Source organism: Leptonychotes weddellii, chromosome 5 (genome assembly GCF_054177405.1).
Source record: "Leptonychotes weddellii isolate Sample4059 chromosome 5, ASM5417740v2, whole genome shotgun sequence".
In the NCBI taxonomy this organism is placed as follows: Eukaryota; Metazoa; Chordata; class Mammalia; order Carnivora; family Phocidae; genus Leptonychotes; species Leptonychotes weddellii.
The window spans coordinates 21,567,491-21,572,533 of record NC_138373.1 but is presented as its reverse complement, the minus strand read 5'-3'; the positions used below and the strand labels follow the sequence as shown (position 1 = coordinate 21,572,533).

The window sequence follows — 5,043 nt, the reverse complement described above, 5'->3', positions numbered from 1 at the left end:
CTGGGGCTGGGCTGGGAGGAGCCAATTCACCAGTGGTTATGAGAGTCTTATGCAGACAGACCTGCATGGTAAAACATTTCCAAATTCAGTTACCAGCTGGGCAGGGAAAACAGCTGTGTTTAGACAAGTCTTGGTTCGAACATACTCCCTGACTCCCACTCTCTCTTCCTTTCTCACATGCTTCCCCCATGACCTGACTCTGCTTCCCAGAAACGAGTCCTATAAAATGGCCTTTGAGAGTCGGGCAAACCTGAATTTGAATGTTGTCCCTAGCACCTACTGTCATATCTTTGACTCTGAGATGACTTACATTATAAAACACACCATTTTTTATGTATCACCAAGAATAAAAGAAAGCTATGACATGCCATCAATTTATAAAACATGTAACTACCTCAGGTTTCATCAATTGTGAAAAAAAATGTGCTTTTTAGAGTCATTTTCCCTTTCTAAGGAACAGGGTGAGGAAACTAACATTTAGTAAACACTTACCCTATGTGAGCCCCTTCAGTCATATGCAATTTCATTTCGTCTTCATACTGTGAAAATTAATATGGGTAAACCTCCGTGAAGTATAGTGGGAAGCTAGAAGAGGGAGCCATACCACTCGATGTCAGTTACACCAAGAATTGTCAATTACAGATTCCAACAGAACAATTCTCAATAGGAAAGAGTCATCAATCGGAAGCCCCAACAGGAAAAGAAGTGCATCTCCTACCAGAGGCTGACCACCGCTGCAACTCAGCCACTGAGAAACCATCCTCACCTTGAACTCCTGCTTTTCTCCAAGGTATTTTCCTTCAGAACAACCCCTCCCAACTTCCTCCTTCTTCTCCATAAAATAATGTTCCCTGTCTTTTGTTTGTTGGACTTGTCTATGGTTTTGCTGTAGTTTCATGTCCCAAATTGCAATTTTCTGCTATTCCCAAGTAAACCCATTTTTGCTGGTAAAATAACTTTTATTTTTAAGATTAACAATAGGAACCCTGTGAGATGGATATTATCACCATCTCCACTTTACAGAATAAGAAATTGAGACTCAGGAAAGTTTGGATTTTGAAAAGGCATATAACTTATGACTGACCAAGCGTGGAATGCTCAGTTGTGCTGCCTTCTCTGTGCTGCTTAGTAGTGAGTTTCTCATCACTGAGAGTAATCAAATATAGGATGGATGACCACATGGTGACAATGTTGAAGAGGAGATGACTGGCACAGTCCTCTGTATACTTGTAAAATACATGCATGAATCCCTATTTTGCAAAGGGAGAAACAGAGTTTAAGTGACTAATGCAAGTAAATGGACCAGCTGGGCCTTGAACCCAGACCTGTCAAGCTCCAGAATCCTTCTTTCATTGAGTTCTGGGTCTCCTGGAAGGAGTGGAGGAGTTGAAGCAGACAATAAGTAAGTAGACAAGTAAATAGGCAGAGTTAATTATAAACATAATTGTTAAGAGCTGTTAAATAAAGTGGGTAATACCATAGAGAGGAAATGGGTGGAGAGAGGTCTCTCAATGGAGTGATCAGGAAAGGACTCTCAGAAGTCAGGGAAACATTGAACCCTCACACCATCCTGGCTTGAGGATTAAATCTTGTAATGCATGCAATGCACGCAGCATATTTGGCACCTAGGAAGTGCCCAATAATCAGTAGTTATTATTAAGAAAAGTAAAATGCTCCCTTCAAGGTCATTGTGGAATCAAAGGAGCAGCATGCTTTGTCCCACCTCCAAAATCTGGATCCTTTCTCTCATGGAATAGGAGGGAGGAAGACAATTTGGGGAAGTGAGGGGCTTGGCAAACAGGCCTTGGCCGGCTCAAGGCTATAGCAGCCTCAGACAGCTGTCTCATTCAGTGCTTGGCGATGCCCCCGCAGAGTGGAGAATGCCAAGGGGCTAAGAGTCATCTCTGCCTGCCACACAGTAGCTGGGTGACCTTGGGCAAGTCACGTCTTCTGTCTAAGCATCTGTTTGCTCATCTGTAAAATGAAGGTTTGGGTCTTCAAAATGAAGTTCCCTTCGGGCTCTTTCTATTTCTGACCAACACCTCCTTCCTTCTGCAGACATGTTCCCACAGTGCCCTCTGTTGGCCATTCAGTAGAGAACAGGGACGGTACGACCTCAGAAAAACAGGTGCTCACTATGGGAGCCTGGGGAAACCAGGCCTGGTAACTACTTCTCCCCTGTGGAGGATTTAGAAGCTTTGGGGGGCACATACGGATCAGCACACTAGGATAAGAGTCAGGAAATCTGACTTTCCACAATCACAGAACTTTGGAAAGAGAAACTTAAAGATTATCTATTGCAACAACAACGTTAGCTAACATTTGTTTAGTGCTAACCATTTACCAGGCATGGGCTAGATGCTACGTGTAAAGTGCTGAGTATAAGAGGCACAGGGCCTGCTTGAAAGAAGCCAATATCTGCCTTGAGGACCAAAGGATAAGCGCTTGCCCATCCTTCAGTTGGGCAGAGACTGTGACAGCACGAAAATAGCATGTGCGAAGCCCCTGAAGGAGTATTCAAAGAGCCAAAAGAAGTTGAGTCAATAGAGACTAGATACTGGAGGCTAAAGTATCTTGAAATGTTAAAAACATGTCTGGTCAAAGTACAACTACCTTGGAAAATTGCCTGACAGTATCTACTAAAGCTGAATATACACACGTCACCAGAAATGGGGCTGTGCTCAGTGAAAGGCATACACAAGAAAGCAGCATGCCTCACGATAGCTGAATACTGGAAACAACCCATATGCCCATCAACAGTAGAAAGGATCAATACATTAGGTCATATTCTTCCGATAGACTAATGTCAGCAGTTAGAATCATCAAACTGTAATTAAACACAACAACATGGGTCAAGTTCGCAAAGGTAGTATTGAACATAAGATATGGTCAGGCTCGACTGATGAATCACTGACCTCTAGCTCTGAAACTAATAATACGTTATATGTTAATTAATTGAATTAAAAAAATAAAGTTAATAAAAGAAGTCAGGCTCAAAAGATAGATATTATGTGAGTCCTCTTATATAAAACTCAAAAAAAAGACAAAACTACTCCGTGGTGCTAGTAGCTGGGATAGTGGTTGCCTTTGGGAGGGGTTGTAACTGGAGGGGCAGGAAGGGGGCTTCTTGGGGAGAGGGTACTGTTCTGTTTCTCAAACTGGGTACTGGTTGCATGTGTTCCCTTTGTTAAAATTCATCAAGTTGTGTACATGGGATATGTGCATGATGTGTGTATTATGCACCAATCAAATACAGCAAAAGCACTATGTGGCTACAAAGTGACATTGCCTTTTTCATCACGATCACATGACTGTCACCATCAGCAGGAGCAACACAGCCATGAATACTTTGAGGACAAGGCCCTAAGTGCTACTTTTCCACCTGAGAAACTGCAACCAGAGGGGAACACTTGACAAGGTAACCAGTTCCACTGAGTTCCCGAAGAGCGAAAAAAGGCTGACAAAAGGTCTGGCACACCAGGCTCTTCAGAAAGTGCTTGAAGGAGGGGCGCCTGGGTGGCTCAGTCGTTAAGCATCTGCCTTCGGCTCAGGTCATGATCTCAGGGTCCTGGGATCGAGCCCCACATAGGGCTTCCTGCTCTGCGGGAAGCCTGCTTCTCCCTCTCCCACTCCCCGCTTGTGTTCCCTCTCTCGCTGTGTCTCTCTGTCAAATAAATAAATAAAATCTTTAAAAAAAAAGAAAGTGCTTGAAGGAATAAGGGAGGGAGAGTTTGCTCCCAAGCCATCTCTTGAGTTTGGAGCTGCCTCCTTGCCTGGCATTTCAGAACCAGAGAGGCGCTCTCCTGGGTTCTGAACAACCGAGGGTTTTGAGACTAAGTTTATCAATGGGAATCTGCCTTGAGACAGCCCCAGGCTGGACAAGAGAGGGCCATGCTGGGGCCAGAAGGTTTGACAGCCACAGCCTGTCAATGACAGAGTCATAGACCATTAAGTGTAGCGGAGGGGATGTTATTATCTTAATTTACAGATGGCCTGAGGGAAGTTAAGTGGCATTCTTAAACTCACACATCAGCAGAAGTCAGCCTGAAATATGAATCTCTTGATTCCTGGTTCAGGGCACTCTGATCACAAAGAGGGTAGGATTAGACCATCTGTAAATCTCCTCTGGGTCTCCTAGGTTCTGTGACTCTTCTGAGTTTCTGTTGAGGGTGAAAGGAGCTTCAGGATGTCTCAGGAAGAGTGGTTTTTTTTTTTTTTTTTGATCATTTAGCCTTGCCACAGTTAATTAGTGGCACACACACATACAGACATGCGCACACACGTATAAATACACGTGCGTAGGTCTTGCTATGATTCTGAGGTAGGTTTTTAGTTGTCATTGCAGAGCCTCATGGGTCCTGCAGGGAGGTTGTGTGGCATAGAAAAAGGAGCACATATTTTAAATTTAAGGAAATCTGAGTTCCAGTCGTGAAGTCTGTCACCTCCTCACTGTGCAACCTTGAACAAGTTATGTAATGTTCCTTAATCACACCTTCTTCATCTGTAAAATGTGAAATTGGAAGTGCTGACTCATCTATATGCACTGAGTAAATGACAGGCATTTCCTATCTATATGATGTTGAAGAGCATCTTGAACCCCTTTGTGCCTCAGTTTTTTCCTCTGTGAAGTGGGAACATCACCTATCTCAAAGGATTATTGTGGGGGTTAAGTTAGATAATAAATGTAAAGTGTTTGGTGCACTGGTTTACACATATTAAGTGCTCATAAAGTATTATTCCATGTGCTGAGGGAGGGGATGGTCCCTTCCACATGCTCCCCAGAGTCCTGTTTCTGGCAAACACAAAGATTCTAAAAAATGGTCTCCTCTTGGTCATATCTAGGAGGTAAGAGGACAAACGAAGAGGAGCAACTGGGTGGCTCAAGCCCCGCTTAAGATTCTCTTTCCGGGGGCGGAGCAAGATGGCGGAGGAGTAGGAGACCTGGATTTCGTCTCCTCTCAGGAATTCAGCTGGATAGGGATCAAACCATTCTGAACACCTACAAACTCAACAGGAGATCGAAGAAAAGAAGAGCAACAACTC

The 5,043-nt window shown here is 43.8% G+C and overlaps 1 long non-coding RNA gene across 1 annotated transcript; it reads left to right on the top strand.

The window, feature by feature from the left end:
- The first annotated feature begins 648 nt into the window (after positions 1 to 648).
- LOC145721400 (uncharacterized) lies at positions 649 to 5,029 on the top strand. The gene is made up of 3 exons (XR_014145072.1): positions 649 to 790; positions 3,325 to 3,418; positions 4,843 to 5,029. It is a non-coding gene; the product is annotated as an uncharacterized LOC145721400 (long non-coding RNA).
- The last annotated feature ends 14 nt before the right edge of the window (positions 5,030 to 5,043 follow it).